The sequence below is a fragment of the Alligator sinensis genome, unplaced genomic scaffold (genome assembly GCF_000455745.1).
Source record: "Alligator sinensis unplaced genomic scaffold, ASM45574v1 scaffold428_1, whole genome shotgun sequence".
Lineage (NCBI taxonomy): Eukaryota > Metazoa > Chordata > Crocodylia > Alligatoridae > Alligator > Alligator sinensis.
Genome location: NW_005841919.1, coordinates 755,758 through 770,006, shown reverse-complemented (window position 1 = coordinate 770,006; position 14,249 = coordinate 755,758).

Genomic DNA, 14,249 nt, shown 5'->3' with positions numbered 1-14,249 from the left:
AAGAGACCATATTCCCATCTTTTCCCTCAGTGCTTCAGTAGCTAGGCCATTCCTTGGAAAATTAGAAGCCCTGGCTCCCCGTTATTCTGAATGGGTTTGAATCTGAGTCCTACTGACTCCCCAGCATAGCAGTCTCTCTAACGAACGTGCTGCAGGTCAGCCACTTTTCAGTCTCCTCCGCTGTGCTCTTTTTGAATACAAGGCACTAATTTATGCACTGGAAAAAAAGGAAGGAGGGAAGTGCAGGGGGAATATTCTGTCTCACTTGGAGGATGTGCTCAGGCTTAAAGCCAGGGCTCCTTCCTGCCAACTAGCAGTCCTTTCACTAAGTCACACACCCTTATTTCTGCCCTGCCTCCTGGCACTCCATATCTCCCACCTTCCTCTTGCTCCTCTCTGCCCAGCTTTAAAAGCTCAACACAGAGGGATCTGGACCATAGCTGAACTGCGGTGCAGTGCTTAGAGAAATATGGTGGCAATTCACAGGGACTGAAGTTGAAGCCCTAGAACCTTTGTCTGCTGACCTCCCATGTGTGTTCCAGCCACTGAGCTAATGTGGGAAAAGACAGGAGAGCTTTTGCCTGCTCTCTGCCCTTCCCTCTCCCAATCCTGAGTCTAAGCCTAGCAGTCATAGGGTTTGGGATGTATAAGGTAGCTATGCTTCCACATGGCATGTGTATGTGCCTTGGCTCCTATTGTGCATATCCAGTTTGCCCATGGGCATAGCTGTCCGTAGTCACCCATGTACAGAGGAATATAATTCCTCTGATTGCTTAAATGCCAAAAATGTCAGATAGATGTCCAAAAATGGCTACTTAGATGACCAGAAAGGGAACAGAAGGACACCCTTTGGTGTTCAGCTGGATATATGCCAATAGCTGCACCTTCCAGGTGTCTCAGCTATAAAAATACACTGAATCAACACTTCAAACTTCCTTTGCTGTTTTTTGTACCTGGTGGGTAGCAATAGTGAGTGGTGCAACCTCTGCATCTACAGAGGTCAGGAGACCTTCCTTGTTGTCATCCTTCTCTTTGATGGTGGCTTCCAGAGCTGAGACCCTCCTACGGCCCCCCTCAGCCAAATGAAATTTCTGCCATACAGCTGTACTGTGTATTAAACAGAGAAAGTCAGGAAAACCTTATTACCATTCTTGGGACTGCATTGTAATGTACCACCACATGGATGGAGGCCTTGCCAGTGCATTTTCAGAATGCTTATGTCTGGCTTCACAACTGACCTGGATTTCTTGCTGGTGCAGTTGTCATGCTGCTATACCTCACCCTCAGGATGTATTAAGAGGATGAGGAGCCAGGGCTGAAGTGGGTAGCCTTGGTTACCTTTGCAGTAAGGTAACTGGTTGCATTGAGAGTAGTACACTGCACTGGTCTCTCATGTTTTTGGAAGTAAACTGGCTCTGCTGCAAGGCATAATTGGTAGAACTCTGTGTCAGAGAACAAAGTGTCTAAAGAGGCAGATAACCACAGTACAAAACATGAGTAGGGGAAACAGTGAGAGAAAACCCTTGCTTTGCAGCCAGACCAGGGGAAACTGTTGTAGAGATGCCTGGACAGACCAGACTGGGATCATGCAGTGGAGTTGTGGCTAGATCCTGGACACTTACAAAGGACCTTGACAAACTCCAGGTGGGTATTGAAGACCACCATTATGTTTCATGGTGTGTACTTGCTCACATGCTCACAAACTCATCAGGCTCCATCCTGGCTTTCAAATGGTGACCAAAGTTCCATCCATGGTTCTCAGGACTCAGGAGAAGTGTGAAATCTTGAGAAACCCCTGCATGTTTGTCCTGTAGGTACCAGAATGGGTAGGAAAGGTTACAAATACAGAAATGTGGATGATGAGGGCTGACAGGCTGGCGTCCACAGTCTGGCTTATAACCCTACAGAATTACCTCAGAATGGCAAGGAAAATGCTTACCTTCTCTGGAACAGCTAGCATGAAATTGCTGTACTGAAGGAGCACCTACTGCAAGCAGTAAAGTTGTGCTCACATGCTTTGATCATGCCTCCTGTCTTGTTGTAGGGGTCAGCCTTCTGCAGCAAGCATAGAATAGTACTGTTGTGAGGCCTTAGAGGAAGCACTGGATCACCTGAAGGCATGCACAAAGCCTAAGATGCAGCTGGTTAGGGACATAAAAGGCAATAAAAAGGGATTCGAACCAGTGTGTCAAAAGTAAGAGGAAGACCATATTGAAATCATAGATCCCTTATGGAAGATGGAAGGCAAGCTAGTTACAGATGATTTAGAAATGGCTGAAGTATTTAATGCCTATTTTACTTCAGTCTTCACAATACAGCTACCAGATGGCAAGTGCAGTTGTCAGACAGACAGCCTAGAGCAGGGGTTGTTAACCAGAGATATGTGGGTACTCGAGAAGGCCCTAAGGGGTATGTGCAAGCAAGCAGGGATGGAGTGCCATCATGCACCATCCCACGCTGCTGCACAGCTGCCACCTGTCTGGCCAGATAAGTGTGGGGTGGCGCAGGGGAAGCTCGCATGTGGAGGCTGCTACCACTCCGTGTTCAGCTGCACCCCCACACCTTCCTGCTCCGTGTCCAGCCGTCAGGGTACACTGATCCCAAAAGGTTGAAAACCCCTGGCCTAGAGCACTGGTAGAACAGGTTAAGGGTTACTTAGATGCTTTCAACTCAACAGAAATGACTGAGATTTCTCAGCTAAGTTGAAGGTGCCAGAAATATTGTGGGGCAGTGTTTCATCTCCAGGTTTCTATCATGTTCTCTGCTCTGGGGCTGATCCTACTCCCATGGAAGTCAATGTACAATTTCCCTTTGACTTCAATAGGTTCAGGATTGTTTCCTCTGTAATAGGGTCTTAATAGATGTAAATCTTTTTAGAAAAACCCACTTTTATAACAAGCATCAAGCTGTGAAAAGCTCCAGGGCTAAGAAAATTATACTTTAGAATACTGAGTAATATGGCAAAAGAGATTATCAGCCTAGTAATGAAGAGTTTTAATTACTCTTTGCAAAGGGGGTGATATTGTGGATCTGGTGAGAAGTAAAAGTAATCCCTAAATTGAAATACACCATTGAGGTTGCAATAATGCTTTAAGAATTCTCTTCTGCTCAGAATTGTTTCTAATAACCTTTTATAAGCTGTTTAAGCAATGTTAAACTTTTAACATGAATTCAATTCTGGTAATAATTAACATTAGTTGAGTTCTGGTAAAAGAACTGGTAGCACTCCTGGAGAGGCAAGTAGCTTATTTATCCAAATAAGAGATATGGCAAAGTTATCAGTAATGAAAGTTTCCTCACACTGCGCAGTCTATTTGTCTGAACTCTGACTGGGGTATTGTCATGAACTGGAGTTTTGTTGGGGGTCATCTATATTTTCTTGAGTATATTTTACTGATATGGTATGTATGCAAACTATCATCCTTATGCTTCTAAGCATTGTAGCATTTGATATAAAATGTATTTCTTATATGTTATAATAGCACCAAGATTGCATAATGTGATAATGACTTTCAAGTGACAAGCAAACATACAAAAAACCAGAACTCTTGGTTCTAAAATGATACCTTTTTTTTAGACCAACTGGGAAACTGCAAGGAAACTGTCCTTTTCTGCAAGCTTTTGGGATCAAAGTTCCTTCATCAGGCTCCGGGAAAAGTGAAGATGGACAAGGTGGTAAAAAGTCCCTAGAGGTAGGAAATAAACTTCATTTTTGCACAGAGCGAGCTGAAGACGGAAGGCTGTCCCTCTGGGTCTATGAGGGTGTCTTTGTGAGCTGTGCTGAGTAGCTTGCTCTTTGATGTGTAGATCAGGTAGAATTCCATCCCTGGAGGTGTCAGATGGCAGGCAGGGAGCCCGCTTTGATACAGGGGGAAAAAAAAGCCCAGATCCCAAAAGCTTGCAGAAAAGGACAATTTTCTTGTGATTTCCCAGTTGGTCTAATAAAAGGGAACATTTTGGAACCAAAAGTTCTAGTTTTTTGTATGTCTTCTTGTCTCAGACCAACACAGCTACCAAGTACACCAAGTGACAAGCAATGAATTTATTTGGCACCAAAGAGAAACTTAAATTTACTGGAGCATGTAAATCAACATGCTCTGGCAGCCTTCCGGGTCACATGTATCAGCAGCACAGCATGTCTCCACAGTGAGGACATGGTGGTGGTGTGCTTTAAAACAAAACACGTTCCATGTGCTTTAGTTCAAAGTGCCCTACTGCCATTTTCTCAGCACAGGGATGCACTGCACTGCTGATACACATGTTGTTTGGGTGCTTTTCATTAGTGTCTTGCTAATTAAAGCACCCGGCTCCGCATCCCATGGCACATGTAAAAATACCATCAAAGCCTAAATGGCTGAAGACCTTTAAATGCTTAAAATTAGCACTTAACAGAGGTTTGTTGACTCATCACCTTTGCTTATGTGTTCTGAGGTACATGAATTTGACCCATACAGGCAATGATATATTTAGGGTCTTGTTACACCTTATGTTGTAGGCCAAACAAACGTTAATCAGCTTAATGTCGTTTGGTTTAGTGGAGCAGTGTAACAGGACACAAGTTGTGCTCTGTTACTCACAGAGGAATGGGCAGACAGCAAAGCAGCCTGCAGGCAGCTGCACTCCCAATCAGGCACAACTGCCTGATTGGTAACAGGGCCCAGCTGTTTTATATAAGAACAGGGCTATGAGCAGTAGAGCCAGCAGTCTGCTGCAAGCAGCCAAGGGGAGAGCATTACTTGGTTGGAGCTGCTGCTTGTGTAATATCTTGGAGGTACAGGGCAGGAACTATGGGGATGGTTAGAGGTTCCTGGTCCTGGCGCATGACCTAAAACTATACCTTGCTGGGGCTGGATGGTGTGGTGGGACTGCTGGTGGTGGAGCAGTCTCCAGGAAATGCCACACCTGTGCTTCCCCAGTGAAGGGCAAATATGGGGCACCAGAAAGCCTTGGCCCCTGCTGCCTTGAGGGTTACCCTGTGAAGGGGAAAGGCTAGGGGAGCACACCCCTAAGACAAAGCAAGGGCCCAGGCTCGCAGTGAGTCCTGAGGCAGGGTCCAGGTCAGGCAAAGGGACCTGAGGCAGCGCCCAGGCTCACAGCGAGTCCTGAGGTGTATGAAGGTGCCGGGTATGAGGCTCCAGAGGGGTGGGGCCCAGAGCCTATGAGAGAGTTAAGTATGAAGCTCCTTGGGCAAGGGGATTGAGGCCCAGTGTCAGGTGGGAAATGAGGCCACAGTGAGGGGGCTTGAGAGGACCAAGAGGGTCCCAAGCTGGGCAGGGAGCCTGAGGAAAAAGGAGGGTCTGGAAGCCCTGAGTAAATAAGATTGTGGGCCCAGTGTGAGGGCATGGGAGTGAGAGTCCCAATGTGAGGACACTGGATTATAGGCTGGGTGTTAGGCCATGTATGCTAAGGCCAGGTGATAGAATAGAATCATATAACTGGAAGGGACCTGTAAGATCATCAAGTCCAGTCCCCTGCTGTGGGAAGGAAGTTATTGGACTCGGACAAGCTCGAGAAGGTGCCTGTCCAGCCTCATCCTGAACACCTCCAAGGAGGGTGACTGCACCACCTCTGCTAGGAGTGTGTTCCAGACTCTGGTGACCCTTACAGAGAATTTTTTTCTTATGTCTAGCCTGAATTTACTTTCTATTAGCTTCTGCCCATTAGTGCTCGTCCTCCCTTAAGGTACCTTCCTGAAGAGTTGCTCCCCTAGATCTTGGTGCTCACTCCTGATATACTTATAGGTGGCTATCGAGTCACCTCTCAGCCTTATCTTACTCAGACTGAACAGGCCCAGTCCTCAGAGTCTATCCTCATAGGCTTATCCTCCATGACCTTAACCATATAGGTGGTGCTTCTTTGTACCCTTTCAAGCTTATCCATACCCTTCTTGAAGTGCAGTGCCCAGAACTGGACACAGTACTCCAACTGAGACCTCGCCAACGCCGAATAGAAGGGGAGGAACACCTCCCTGGATCTATTGGCCATGCAGCGGCTGATGCATGCCAAAGTTCTATTGCCCTGCTGGCAACCTCATTGCACTGTTGTCTTGTGTTCATCTTCAGGTCAATCATGACCCTTGGGTCTCATTCAGATGCTGTACCAGCCAGTGGACCCCTGTCCATCGTGTAGTTATGATAAGGGTTCTTCCTACCCAGATGATGGACCTTGCACTTCTACCTGTTAAACCTCATCTGATTCCATTCTGCCCATGATTCCAGTCTGTGAAAGTCATCCTGGATCTTTACTCTATCCTCTGATGTACCCACATTTCCCCACAGCTTCATATCACCCACAACTTTTATCACTGAGCTTTCCACCCTCTCATCCAGGTCATTAATAAATATATTATAGCTCACGTGTCCAAGCACCAATCCCTAGGGGACACCACTGAAGATGGCCCTCCAGGATGAGGCCATACCATTGATTACAACTCTCTGATAGTGACCTCTAAGCCAGTTGCCCACTCACCTTACTGTAGACTGGTCCAGCTCAGTACCCTCCAGTTTGGTTGAGAGAATCTCATGGGAAACAGAATCAAAGACTTTACTGACATCTAAGTAACTGATGTCAACCTCATGTCCCTTATCCAGATGGCTAGTTATCTGGTTGTAGAAGGACACTAGGTTTGTCAGGCATGATCTACCCTCAACAAAGTTGTGCTGGTTGCTTCATAACACTCCATTGGTTACCAGCTTGTAATTGACGGCCTCCTTAACAATTTTTTCAAAGATTTTACCCAGAACCAAAGTCAGGCTGACCAGTCTGTAGTTTGCTGGGTCATCCCTCTTCCATTTCTTAAGAATGGGCACCACATTGGCCCTCTTCCAGTCGTTCAGGACCACTCCTGAGTTCCACAATTCTTCAAACAGTTTGGCCAGTGGTGCGTCTATAAGCTCAGCCAGTTCTTTCAGGACTCAAGTGCATGTTGTCTGGCCCAGCAGACTTGAAAGCATCCAGGTGTTGTAGGAGATCCCTCATCTGTTCAGGAATGATTTAATGTAATTTGTTGTCTTCCCGACATTCCTTGGGCCTCTGGTTAGGTGAACAGCTCCTGCTTGATTACAGGAATACTGATGTGAAGTATGCATTTAGTAGTTCTGCCTTTTTGTGGTCATCAACTTTGGGCTACCCCTGAGCATTCAGTAGGGGTCCCACAGTGGATCCTGATTATTTCTTGCTCCCTATGTATCTGTAGACGGACTTTTTCTTGTATTATATGCCGGTTGCCAGCTTGATTTCCATGCCTGCCTTAGCTTTCTGTGTCTCATATCTGCAGGCCCTGGCAATACAGGTGTATTTTTCTCTGGTTGCGGATCTGTTCTTCCATTGCTTATTTGCTTCTTTCTTTTTCAGTAGCTTCCTAATATCCCTGTGGAGCCAAGTGGGTCTCTTGGCTCCTTTCCTGCTTTTTGTCCGCATGGGGGTGGCCTGTTTTTGAGGTGTGAGAATTGCCCCCTTAAGGAAGCACCACCATTCCTGGACTCCCAAATCATCCAGTTGCTGGTTGCAGAGGGCCTCTCCAACTAGCTTCTTGAGCTTGCCAAAATCTGCCTTCCTGAAATCTAGGACTTCTACTTTGCTGACTGATTTCCCAGTCTTACAGTGCAAGGTGAACTTTATCATGTTGTGATCGCTGTCACCCAGAGTACCACCAATTCTCAGGTCACCTATAATATCCTCCCCCTGGATCAGCACCAAATCCAGAGTGGCCTTACCCCTAGTAGGCCCTCCATAACCTGTGTCAGAAACAGATTGTCTATTGTTGCCAAGAAGTTGGCTGACCTGCTGGAGGTGGCTGAATAGTCTTCCCAACAGATGTCAGGGTGGTTGAAATCATCATGACAATCATGTCTCTAGAGCGAGCTGTCTCAATCAACTTTCCAGAAAATGCCTGATTGCACTCCTCCTCTTGGGAGGGAGGTCTGTAGTAGACTCCCACCATCAGGTCTCCCTCTCCTGATCGCCCTTGTATCCTCATCCAGAAGGTCTTAAGGGACCCTTCCCTGCTGTCAAACATGACCTGCAGGGAGGGGTACCGCTTTTTCACATAGATTCCCCTTCTTCCTTCACACCTCACCCCTTCTTCCTGACCTGGTCCTTCCTGTAAAACCAATAGCCCTCAATATTCACTGCCCAATCATGTGTGTCATCCCACTAGGTCTCCATCAATCCAATCAGATTGAATTCCTTGTCAACCAGAAGGAGTGTCAGTTCCTCCTGTTTATTTCCCATGCTTCTGGCATTCCCATTTAATGTTGAAGTGGTTTACTTGAGTTCCCAACTAGTCACCTCAGGTTTTCTGTCACACCACCTGTCTCTCAAGATGTTAGTACTTATCTGGACATCCATTGCTTGAACACCCTCCCATGTGTCCTTGTGGCTAGAGGATTCATGCACAGCAGTGGAACCTTCTCCCCAGCCCCTAGATGTGCCATGGGAGCCGGGTATGAGCACTGCAGCTTCCGTGCCTACTCTGTGCAGCTTTAGCCTAGATAGGCAGCACTGAGCATACCCCACATCCCCCTCACCCCCACACACCCACCCACAACCCCCCCACGCCCCCTACAACCACAACCACTCAAGAACCCCACACCCTTCCACACCCCTCCCCACACCCCTCCTGCAAATCCTACCTCACATCCCCCACACACATCTCACACCTCACATGCCCAGCTGCCAGAAAGGATGGGACCTGCTCACGGGAGCTATAACTGCAGAGGCAGCTGTTCCCACACCCTGGTTAGTGAAGGGGTCAGGGGGAGCTCTGATTTTTCTATGATAAAAAAACCAAAAGCAAACACCAGAGCATATAGCTATTTAGAATTAATTTTATTATGATAGAGCTGCTGGTAGGCTTCCAAATTGCTTTAAAATTGTAAATATATCAATAAAACATTGCCCAACTGATCTCTTCTCTCGATAGATCCATCTATCTATCTATCTATAGTGGTGTTTTGTTTTAATCATGGAAGAACTGGATTTTTTGGTATTTTAAAGAGTGAATTTGGGATTTTTTTCCTCAGAGAATTTGCCATTTTTAAACAGGGAACACCAGGATTCCTGCTAGTGAGGCAAGTGGCAGGACCCAGGCAGAGGAGCCTGCCCAGGGCTGGAACTGGCTAGAGGGCAAATGAGGTGGCTTACTTCCTTACCATTTGGGGTTAGGGGGACATGCTTTGACAGTTCAAAGCAGGCCACCACAATGAGCATATCTTCCATGAGATAGCTGCCCAGATGGCAGGGCAGGGGCACACATAGCAGCAGTGCCACCTGAATGCCAACTTTGCAGCCACATCCTACTGGCAGCTAGCCCAAAAGTGCAGTTGGCTCTGCTGCAGTGCCCATGCCACAGCCCAGGTGGCCATGTGGTCCCCATCGGGGTCTGGCAGACATGAGGCTGCAGGCCCAAGGGGGTGAGTGCTGTTGCAGGTGGCAGCAGGCCACAGCCAGGCAGCAGGCCTCACTACCAGACTGCTGTAGAGGGTGCAGGGGGCCACTCCAGGTTAGGGCTGTGTCAGCAGTCCAGCTGTCACAGGGGGTTAGTGTCCCCATTTGTCAACTGGGTGAGTCCCAGAAGCTCCTGAGAGCAAGTAGCTCTGAGCGGCTCTCCAGAGAAGTTTTTCATATTTCTAGGGCCAGCACAGGTGCTGGCCCCAACCTTCAGCTCTACGTGGATGCAGACCCAGGAGGAGCTGGGCAGGATCAGTTTACCCTAAGTAGCACAATTTGCCCTACACCAAAGTGCATGTTCAGGTACGTGTACTGAGGCACAAATCTCCAGCACAAATTGGTGCTGCTGCTATTTGAGCTGCAGCAAGTGCACATGCCTGCATGTGTGGATGTGCCCAAGGTGTCCTATATCTAGGGAATTAACAGATAACAGAGCAACCACAATAGTCCCCACCCTTTACTGCAGCTACCTGTGTCTTCTCTTACCAGTACTTACCCATATATTCAAGGAAGGATCCTTTTTCTTCATTCTGCCTTTTAAAAACAAGGTGTGTATCTTAATGACGAGTGTATTGTAAGTGAGATAATACAATAATTGGCTAGTCTGCTCAATCAGGTGATGTGGGATCAATATGATCACTGGGAATCCTGTTTTTCTCTGGAAAAATGTGGATTTTAGGGGTGTTTTGTTTTTTTTTTTAAATCAGAGGGTTTGGGTTTTTTTTTTATCAGAGAAAACCTGGATCCCTGATGATCACCAATGTGATTGGTTCTCCTAGTTGATAATGCCAGCACCCCCGCAAGCAGTTACTTGATATTCATTTAAAACATCCCCACCCTCTCCTGCCCCTGCTTAGCTCCATAGCCAGAGTCTCAAACCCCCAAGGCTCTATTCTGGCACCTCAGGGCATAAACCCTATTAGGTACTCCTCTGTTTCCAAGAACACAAACTCTACCTGTTACAACTGTGGTGCACTGTGATGTCCTACTGCTCAACCTATTGAAATATGTATGGTGTTGGCGGTGCGTGAGGGGGCAGAGGAGAGCTCCTTATTATACACACAGACATATACAACCTGAGTAGAGTGCAGGGCCCTGCCCCTGGACACAAGGAAGCCAGTGGTGGATTCAGCGGTGGGGGAGGGGAGTGCCAAGCAGCCGGACATGAAGCTGGCAGCAGCACAGAGTCACCGTGGCCACTCTGCCCGGCTCCCCGGGGCCCCCAAAGTGCAGGGCTCCCCAAAGCACAATGCCCTGGGCAGTCGCCCCGATTTGCCCCCCATAGGGATGGCCCTGCACACAGAGCAAATTTTATGATGCGTAGATGTAAAACAAACAAAAGCTATTCAGAAAGCAAGTGTTGCTGTATCAAATGAGAACTATGACTTTAGGTAATGGATTAGAAGGTATTTACCGCAATGTTCAGGATGCAGAATCTGGTTTCAGTACAGTACTAATTAATGCTACCATTCTCATTAATGTTGATTTTTTTTTTTTAACTATAAATCCAGGACAAGATGAGAAGTATTAAACTGATTCTAATGCTCACACCTGACAGAGCCCACTGCACCTGTTCCAGTTACTGAACCATTTCTCCCCAACCATCTTGCATGGGATTTTATGAATATGGAATTATTAGTCTAGCAGAGAAGATACTTATGAAAAATGGGTAAAAGATTGTTTTTCAGTAAGAGTGTGAGGTAGCATTCAATTGCCCAAATGAAACTCCAAGGTCTTACCCTGTATGTACTCTTGGAACCTTGGAGAAAGTCCTGAGGATATCAGTGGCAAACATGGATCCTCTTGGATCATGGATCCTCTTGGATGCATGGCCCTTATGCATAAGGGCCACCCAGACCTTCAGTGCATATGCCTGGGTAAACATTTTTTTTTACTTTTTTTTGAAGGAATGGAGGCTACCTCAGGATATGTACCTGATAAGTCCAACCTAAACTGGACCAGTTTTCCCTGTCACAAACGCTGAAGCTAGCATGAACGAAACAAATAAAATGACAGTGGCAACATCTACATTTGTGCTTTACTGCAGAGTAGACTAATTAGCTCTGGAGTAAAGCATCATGCTTTTCACGTGCAACAGTATTAGGTTGCAGTAAACTAATTCATGCTGGCATAAGACAGTACTATCTCCAATAGTACTATTTTAGGCCAGGGTAATTTACTTTGATTAAATGCACATGTAAATACTGACTGCAGGTGTAAATTGCATCCAGTCAGGCCAGCCAACCAGGAGCCAGACTCCTGCTTGCCACTTAGCCATGCAGCCCCACACTTTCAGCACCCTTATACTCTAGCCAGCCCCTCCACTTTCTGACACTGTCACCCGGATCCTTGGGCTGACCCCTGGTGCCTCCTGCCAGCCTGGGCCTGCTCTACCCTGGATCAAATTGCTGCTGTCCCAGGTACACATGTAGATGCTGCACCAGGGAATATTTTACTCCAACTCAAACTGCTCCAGAGTTTCTTGTCGTGCATTAATTGTACATGTAGATGCACCCTGTGTGGACTAGCTGTACTTGATAATACAGTTTATTGGTGAGAGATGTAAAAAGTGCCCTCAGCATTGAGAATCTAGCTGAACAACCTGAACAAAAGTGTGAAGAGATATTGGCTTCAACAGTATCTAACCAAGGACCTGTGGTATGCATTGTATTCAGTCTATACATTATTTCAACCATGTCTCAGAATTATATTATATTATATTATATTATATTATATTATTTCTGTCAAGAAAGAAAGTCATGAAAATGCCTTTGGCTTTTAATTTACTAATTGAAATTTGTATTCAAAAGCCTCATGTCCATTTCTGTGTCATACATAAAAAGTACTTTGAGGAATCATGAGCTGTCAGAAACTTTTGTTTGTGGGTCTGTTGCTTGTTACAACATGATTCTTTTTAAATTAACTGCATTTTATATCTTTGATATTTTACCTTGTTACCCTCCCTTCAGGCAATTTTAATTTGTGAATGAAGACATGTAAATCATAGCACTGTCGGGCTTTATTAGTTTCATAACATGTACTGAGAAAGAAGTTAGCATCTAAAACACAGCAAGTTTTTTTTCATTTATTTATTTTAAAATTCTAATTAGAGGAAGGAAAAGGGTGTCAGGAGTCTTTAGTGATTCTCATTTTAACAGCCAGGCTATAATTTATTAATTCCCAACTTATAAAATTTTCATAACTTCTTTCCACAGGAGTCCAAGAGCAACTCAAATTTATTTATTGTTTCTAGGTAGGGTGTCATTAAATATTTGTTATCTCCTAAAGTTTGTTGAGGAACAGGATTATTTTCCACATGAAATCGCACCAAATCTGATGGGAAAATAAATTAAATGTTGACCCAGCGAATTAAACTGTAAAACACTAGGTACCGATATTGTTGTATACAGACAAATTCATAGTGCTGCTTATTAAGAATATCTCTATCAACCCTACTCCTTGTTACTTATGTCTTTGAAATAATTATTCCTGAATATGTCATGGAGTGTATGAATATATGAGAGGAACAAGATGTACTCAAACACTTTCACTTTATTTTCTCTAAAGAAATGATCTGATTGGTGTCTTTTAAAAAATTAAGATTTCTTTCTTTTACGCATCCCATAAAATAAAGAGGCAATGTTAGTGTTTTGCTTAAAGCACTATAAATACTGTTTCTATTAAGCATTCATGTGAACAGCCTATTCACATACATACCTCACATAAAAACTATGTCCTGTGCTATTAACTCTTTGGGCCAGATTTTATTGAATTGATTAGGCACACAAATATACTTGGGTACCCATTCTATCCTGCTTGAATTCCTGAAAAACTGTTAAGACAAAAGGTGGAGGGTCCTACTCTTTCTTTCTACTTTCTTGCGATTCACTCTTTGGGGTTGGATGATGGTGGCTAAGTAAAGACAATCAAAAAGCCTGAGACTGAATAAATTCTTCTTGTTGATCCTCCCAATCAGTGGTTGCAGTAGACATCACCTGTGTCAGAGAAGTCAACCTGTGGCTCCAGGTTGTGTGGGTTTTGGCTTCCTGGACCACGATCTGCACTTCCGTGCAAGGGACTTCCTAGGATGCGATGGGCTTCATGTTGGCTGACCTCCTACATCGGACTTTAAACTAAGTTCAACAGGGGACGAGGAGGCAGAAGATAGAGGGAATCTAAGATGTACTATCCATTAGACACACAACAGAACATACCAGGTAAGAACTAAGAGGCCCACTGGACATCAGAGCGGGGGAGCACCAAAGGCATCATTTGGAGGGCTCAAGTACCTCTATACTAATGCTAGGAGTATGGGGAACAAGCAGGAAGAACTCACACTCATGCTTGCAGACAATAACTTTAATTTAGTGGGGCTACCAGAAACCTGGTTGGACCCTACCCATGACTGGGCAGCATGCATTGAGGGCTATAGGTTGTACAGACGGGACAGAGTAGGGAGGAAAGGTGGGGAGGGGGTTGCTATCTATGTTAAGGAGCATTATACATCTTCCACAATCAAAATGGGATCAGAGGAGGAGAAAGTTGAGTCATTGTGGGTTAGAATACATGGAGGTTGAGGGGAAAGGGACTTGGTGGTGGGGGTCTGCTACAGACCACCACATCAAGAGGAAGAGCTAGACTTGGTATTCATGAGGCAACTCTGAGGCCATATGGACTAGGAACGTGGTTTCATAGTTTCATAGTTTCAGGGTCGGAAGGGACCTAATAGATCTTCTAGCCCGACCCCCCGCCAGGGCGGGAGAACAACCCAAAAACACAAACAAAACCACTCACCCTAA